The sequence below is a fragment of the Euphorbia lathyris genome, chromosome 8, assembly GCF_963576675.1.
Source record: "Euphorbia lathyris chromosome 8, ddEupLath1.1, whole genome shotgun sequence".
NCBI classification, from domain to species: domain Eukaryota; kingdom Viridiplantae; phylum Streptophyta; class Magnoliopsida; order Malpighiales; family Euphorbiaceae; genus Euphorbia; species Euphorbia lathyris.
Window position 1 is genome coordinate 60447118 of NC_088917.1, and position 7964 is coordinate 60455081.

A 7964-nucleotide genomic window follows, 5' to 3' on the forward strand; every position below is an offset into this window, starting at 1 on the left:
CGGATGGATATGGTTGTGAAGTATTTATTGATATACAGTTGTGAAATATTTATTGATATATGGCTTATGAAGTATTTTTTGATATACGGTTTATGAAGTATTTATTGATATACGGGCTATGAAATCTTTATTGATATACGGTTTATGAAGTATTTATTTATTTACGGTTGATTTGAGTAAATGGTTAATTGGTAAATTTGATGTTGCTTGAAAACGTCAGGGGAAAATTTATATCATCTCGTACATTAAGGATAAATATATGATTCTCCTAAAACCGTAGAGGTAAAATTGAACCTCACCCAAACCCAATTGTTTTACCTAGTTCATCATGTCCATCTCTGCTCATTATATTCATTATTGCGAAGTGGGCATGAATAATAGATAATTTTTTGAATAAAGGTTGGGACGATACTAGGCTTCGGTTGACATCCCAACGAGGTTGGCATCCCTACCGGAAACTAAGCAAACCCGAATTTATTAATAAAAAGAAAAATAATTACAAGGAAAAAATAAAAAAAAAAATAATGAAAAAAAATAATGAAAATAAAGAATTAAGCTATTAAAACGGAAATTAAGAGAACCGTAAATGACCAACATTATTGATGTCATCGAGAATCAGCGAGTGACAGAAAGCCGGAGCAGCAGGCCACCAGTAAATGACCGACGAAGTGACTCCGAAGCGTGCCAAGGCGTCCGCGACCTGATTACCTTTTCTATAAATGTGAGTTATCACCACTTCCACGCCCGAGCATTGATGCAAACATTTTAGCCAAGATTGACGAATTTTCCAAGGAACGGCCACTGAACGGAGTTTTAGCAGATTCACAACATAAGTTGAATCAGATTCAATCTATAAACAATGCCAGCCTTTCTCCCACACAATGTCTTGTTATAAAAAATTATAGAATCCCGTTCAAATAATAATGATATGACATTTAAATAACTGTCAAACTTGCAATATGTTTGAAATTTTAGTTAGATAAGGGTCAATTTGATCTTACTTGGAAATTTGATTGTTAAATTTGTACTAGGTGTAAGGCGCAAAAATGTTTTTAAGTTGATAATCAGGAACAATTTTACCCCTAACGTCTAAAATTGTGCAAGTTTATCCTTGACATTGACAATGAATAGCAATTTTATGACGTTGACATGTTGGATCAATTTGAGAAATAATTTATCAAACTGTCTTGTTATCAGTCAATATTGTTAACTCTCCTGCATATGTGTGTCATTTTATCACTTGTGAGTAATACAAATCATAAACATATTTCTATACATGATAAAAAAATTAAAATATTATACTGTGTTTTGTATGAGTTGAACAAAAAAAAAGTAAAAATCAAAATATTTCGTCAAATTTAAAAATATATTAATCTTTAATTTTGATATGAAATTATAAAAAGCGCAAAAAAAAAATACACAATAGAACCAACAGACATATCAATTGATGCATAATGCAGGAACAAAATATATGTTTTTAATAATATCTGAAATTGACTCATCCTACTAATGTTAGGATAAAATTGCTAATAATAATAACAGCCAATATTAAAAGTAAAATTGTACAATTTCAGATGTCAGAGATAAAATTGCGTATAACCGTGAATTTAGTGGTATTTTTGAAACCTTATCCTTTCGCATAAAATATGTAATTTGAATCTTATCCGGACCCAACATTTGTACCTAATTCATCATGCCAAGGCCTACTTATTATTAGTATGAATAATACATAATGCATTATTAATAGTATTATTATGCAAAAGTCCATTAGATATGAAAAACGTGGACTTATTTTCACTCTTTGTTGGCTTATAAATAAATGATTGATTTTTAATACTCTCTGTACTCAGAAGTTATTAGGTACAAACTCCTAATTTAGTATTCTTGTTTTTCCTATATATGTTTTTTTTTTTGAGGAAATATATGTTTATTATTATTAGTAGTATTATAGTTAGATAAAGGTATAAGAAGTTTTATTTTTGTTAAAAATTGACTAACTACTTTTTTTAGGTGAAAAAGAAGAATGGAAGGAAAAGGGATATTATGGATTGTGATAATAACTTGCTTTTGGTGGAATTCTATGTCTCGTTCCAGCTCTGATAAGAAGTTTGAATCATTTTTAAGAAACGTGGTTGATGAAAAGGTGAGTACATCTTTAGTTAGCACCCGTATAAGTGGTCCAAATGGATATTGTCTGGATATAAACAATAGCTATTATGATGATTTAACTCCTATAATCTTATATTTTTGTACTTCTCAACCACCAATTAATCAACTATGGACATTTCAAAGTGATGGAACAATTCAATCAAATAATAAGTGTTTAGCCACTGATGCATACGATCAAGGATCAAACGTAGTTATTTCAAATTGCCAAACTGCTTTACAAAATACAACCATTTGGAAATTGGAAGATAATGGAGTAATTGTGAATCTGAAAAAGGGGCTAGTTTTAAGTGCAATTACAGGAAATTTTTGTTCAAATATTAAACTTAATTTTTAATTCATAAAAAAAAAAGGAAAAGGACAATGCATAAATAATTGTAAGCTTTTATTATGCATAAATAATGGTAAGTATGGGTAGTCAAGTGCATGGGTATGTGTATGGGTAGTCAACAATGTATGGGTATTAAAAAAATGTATGTGTATGGGTAGTCAACTTGTGACTCTATAAAAATGAGTCTTGTAATGTATTTGAAAATGGTTTTTCGAGTGATATAATTTGGTGAATTGTTTTTGTGCTTGTATTAGCATAAATTTCAATTTGACCCTTGACAAAATTATAATTTTAGTTCATTTTTTTCTCAACAAAGTGGTATCAGAGCCATATTACGAGAGTCAGTCTTCCACCAAATAGACCCTATAAAAAATGTCAGACGGTCTCAAACTTTCTTATCAATACCCTCAGCTCACCAAAACCAATTATTCAAGTTGGTGTATTCGAATGAAGGCGTTACTCGGATGTCAAGATGTCTGGGATATTGTCGAAAAAGGCTACGTAGTCCCAGGTTACGAGGCAGCGTTGACACAAGCAGAAAAAGATACTCTGCAGAAAAATCGCAAAAGCGATCAAAAGGCGCTTACTCTCATCCATCAAGGTTTGGATGAATTAATGTTCGAGAAAGTAGTTGAAGCTACCACCGCCAAACAAGCCTGGGAAATTTTACGAGTTTCTCTTCAAGGGGAGGAGAAAGTTAAAAAAATTCGTTTGCAGATGCTGAGAGGAGAATTTGAGATGATGAGGATGAAAGAGACGGAGGCCATTAGTGATTACTCATCCCGAGTAAAATCTGTTGTAAATCAGATGCGGCAGTATGGAGAAAAAATTGAAGAGTCCAGAATTGTTGAAAAAATTCTACGATCACTACTACCAAAATTTGATTATGTAGTGGTGGCTATGGAGGAGTCTAGAGACATCAGTGAAATGTCAGTTGACGAAGTTGTAGGGTCACTACAAGCACGAGAGGAGCGGTTTGAGAAACGAAGAGAAGATTCCGCAGAACAAGTCTTAGCAACAAAGGCTGTGTTTAAAAATGGCGAAAGTAGTCAGTCCGGCAGAGGACGCGGAAGAGGTCGAGGAGGAAATGGTAGAGGACGAGGACGTGGCAGAAGTCAAGGCAGAAATGAAAACAGCAATAACAACAATGACAGAAGCACTCAATTCACCAGAGGCAGACACTACTAGAAAATACTTGTTTATTGACGGAATTTTTCGACGGAACCGAATCCGTCAATAATGTTTGACGGAATTCCGTCAATATGTATTCCGTCAATATGTTTTGACGGATATTTTTGACGGAATGAATATTCCGTCAAATATTGAGGCGGGAACACTCCCTCCCTTTTCTTTTGACAGAAATGATTAACGGAATTGATTTCCATCAAAAGATTAATGGATTCTGACGGAATTCTGTCAGAAAGCGTTAATATGTTAAAAATAAATACTTTTCAAACATTTGAACCAAAAATCATAATTTTTTACTTAAATGTTTATTTTTATTTTGGTTGTAGATCGATAGATTTATATATATATATATATATATATATATATATATATATATATATATATATATATATCTTTTTATTTAATATAATTTTCATAAATATATTTTTATTAAATTTATGTTTTTGTTATATTCATGGATATTTTTAGTGTATGAATTTATTTATTTATAATCGGTATGGTATTTATTTATTATTTAATTTTATTTATAATTCTTATGGTTTTGAACAAAAAATCATAATTTTTTACTTAAATGTTTATTTTTATTTTGGTTGTAGATAGATTTATATATATATATGTATATATATATAATATAATTTTAATAAATATTTTTTATTAAATTTAAGTTTTTGTTATATTCATGGATATTTTTTAGTGTATGAATTTATTTATTTATAATCCATATGGTATTTATTTATTATTTAATTTTATTTATAATTCTTATGGTTTTGAACCAAAAATCATAATTTTTTACTTAAATGTTTATTTTTATTTTGGTTGTAGATAGATTTATATATATCTATATATATATATATATATATATATATATATATATATATATATTTATTTATTTAATATAATTTTTATAAATATAATTTTATTAAATTTAAGTTTTTGTCATATTCATGGATATTTTTTAGTGTATGAATTTATTTATTTATAATCCGTATGGTATTTATTTATTTATTTAATTTTATTTATAATGCTTATGGTATTAAATTATTATTTAACAAAATTACATTACATATATAGCATGTAAGTTTTATTTATTCAGCCTTCATTTTATAAGAAATTTATACAAAAAGAAAATTAACAACAGATAAAAAAGAAAGTGAAATGGGTGAAGAAATTTATAAAAAAAGAAAATGGGTAGCAGAAAAAATGAGGCTTGCTGGAAATCGATGCCTTAACCTCAAGCTTTCACCTAAATAACCAAACCATTCCGCCCAAACAAACTTATTGTTTAACTCCCTATGTTTTTACTAATAATCAAATCTCTTGCGGTCTGTGTGGAATATCAATCGTTGATCTCCTATTGGATACACGGGTAAGATTAAATCTGATGACTTTTATATATCTTAAGTTCCGAGCTTAGGGTTTTTTTAACCCATTTGTGTATATCTTCTTTTGCCTCTTCCTTTTTCTCTCCAGTCCGAAACCTAGGGTTTCTTCCCATATCCGCCGTTCACCTCTACTCGGCAGCGACTTCTCCATTCAAATGGCGACTCCCTGTATGGAGGCGAAATGCCATCACCACAATGATTATTCTTTTTGCGGACGGCGCAGCGCGTTAGTTGCAATCCACGGGCTGTTGCAAGTTCTAATGTTATCTCCATCTAAGGTGTGTATTGTTTACCCTTTAACATGCCTGGTTTTCATGCTTTTGAGATAAATAATGCAAAGGTGAACAATATTAGCAATTTTACAATTTCAAATTTTAGTGTTTACTTCGAGTTAAATCTTCAGATTCTTCTGCCTATTTAGTCATATGTTGATTCTTCTTAGCAGATACTGAGTAATCTGATCGATACTGCCTCCATTTATGTTTTGATAGTGATTTTGCTTAGAAATGATGAATATACATTCTGTAAAAAGTGGATTCGAAATAGCATCCTCTCTCTTAGAAATGATGAATGTTACTCTTCTGAAAACTGATCACCTAATTTGCCTCCATTTATGTTCGGACCCTGATTTTACTTTTGTATACAGGGGTCTCAGTATATAAGTGGTTCAGTAGTGAAAGACGTTGGAGAACTTAAGTGACTAATGTTCATGAAGTCCAACAGTTGACAGACACTAAGTTGCTCTCAATTGGCTCAGTTGCAGACTCTGATTGTAATATGCAATTTTTAGGTATATTTTCTTTTAAATTTTTTCACAATGTGGCTCATTTTATTCCTATCACTTTTTATCAGGATCATCAACATAATGTCAGTGATCAAGTATTGTCATGATATGGGAGTGGTGCACAGAGATGTAAAGCCTGAGAATGTATTGCTCATGAGCTCAGGCAAGTTAAAGCTTGCAGATTTTGGCTTGGCCATGAGGATTTCGAAATGGTAAAAATCATCTTCACCTACTTGGAGTAATATTCTTCTTTCTTACTACCACTTATTTTAATCGAGACTTGTCATTTTTGGCTAATATGATACATAAAGAGATAGTTTCAGTGAAAAGAAAAGGTGATGCATATCCAGAAAGTTGTGTAGTATACACATCAGGCAAAAACATAAAAATGATATATTTTTAGAATAGTCAGTCTTAAGTAGGTGAATTGTTAGGAACAGTGTAGTAATTTCCCACTTCGTGCGTCTTAATGGAGCAAGTGTATAAAATTGTGTTTACTAGTTAGTCTAATGTATTTTGGTATATTAGCTATAATAAGAAGGATGTGGAAGAAAGTTAAATAATTCTTTTTCCAAATTTCTTTTAGCATGTGTATTTTGACTCTTTGTACTTTGCTTTTCCAAAATTTGATCTTTTTGCTTTAATTTGTTCAAAAAATTGGACCATTGACAGATAGTTCCTTTATTGTTTACCCGCTTAAAAAGCATCCATGCTTCCTAATTGTGTTATAGTGCATGTAATGTATTGCTAGTGGGTTAATTTCAATTGGCCAAATTTCACAAAAAGTTATAATACAATGGATCAAATGTGTCAAAAGTAGATGGACCAAATGTCTTAGAATTGAAGTAATTGTCTTTGCTACCTTTATAGTTGGTTGTTATCCTGCATTAATTCGGTAAAATACCATTACTTTTGGGTGCTATAACTACCATTGAAATAACTGTCTTTGTGTAGTGGGATATGAATACAAGGTAAATTACTCAGGAGCGTAAGATCAACATTTTCGTATGATCAATATTAGTAATCTGACTGATACTGCCAGCTTGGCCTCTGCTCGTCAATTCTTTATATTTTAATGCATGCAGCCTCTAATCTTTATGTTAATACAGCTAGCTGTCATGTTTGGTTTCTCAAATGTTACTATCTCTGTTTGTCTTTAAATCTAGGGGTTGCATTTCTGTTTGACATCTAAATTACACTCAAGCATGTTAAAAGACGACATTAACAATTAAAAAATTATCTGGGTCTGAGTAAGCTATTTTTCTTATTTCTAGAATATATGTTTGGTCATTTTTGAACTGCATATAAGTTGGAGTTGCAAATAGACTATTCGATAAATATTTTGTGTTGGTTGATGAATATTTCTAATGCAACCTAACACATTGGAGTCCACTTTCAGCTCATAATTGCATGCATAAAGATGAATGGACTAGAAATTGATGCGGGAGCTGTTGAAATTGCAGAAGGCCTCATTCTTTGCTGCGAGAGTTATTGAAATCGCAGGCGGACTCATTCAAGAGATAAAAAGGCCTCATTCTTTGCTGCGAGAGCTGTAGAAATCGCAGGCGGCCTCATTCAAGAGCAGGTTTATCGGAAAAACAGCCACATCTATTTTATCTATTACCTTGTGTCAAAGGGAAAAACTCTACATGTTCATTTTTATTTGTGGTTTCTATGTAGTTGTGTTTTCTTTTGTTAACAGGTATATATTTTACACTTATGAAGGAGGGCCATCAATATCAACCTATTTTGATAGTTGAACCATGATGATGTATGATGTATTTTTTTGGACAATATTTTTTTGGACAATATTTTTGTACATGATGTAAGACTTAAGATTACAATACGTTCAGTTTATTAGGTTACTTTTGTACATGAATATTTTTAAATTTATAATTATTAATATATATATAAGTTTGGTTTATATTAATTATAATTTTGTGTATTTATATTTATAAATTCTAAAACTAATTTTGATGCAATAAAATGTAGCTACTAACAGATTATAATTTTATCCTAAACCAAGAATCTGATGAATTTTATTTTAATAATTGACGGATGCTTCCGTCAAAATATCACCTTCTGACAGAAAAATATTCTGACGGAATATAAT

At 30.7% G+C, this 7964-nt stretch overlaps 1 long non-coding RNA gene across 2 annotated transcripts; it reads left to right on the plus strand.

The window, feature by feature from the left end:
* Positions 1-4719: 4719 nt before the first annotated feature.
* LOC136204101 (uncharacterized) lies at positions 4720-7760 on the plus strand. 2 transcript variants are annotated; one of them, XR_010675028.1, is made up of 5 exons: positions 4720-5051; positions 5156-5345; positions 5714-5839; positions 5920-6063; positions 7251-7760. It is a non-coding gene; the product is annotated as an uncharacterized lncRNA (long non-coding RNA). The 2 variants fall into 2 exon arrangements; XR_010675027.1 differs by lacking the exon at positions 4720-5051 and having other exon boundaries at positions 5093-5345; positions 7251-7758.
* The last annotated feature ends 204 nt before the right edge of the window (positions 7761-7964 follow it).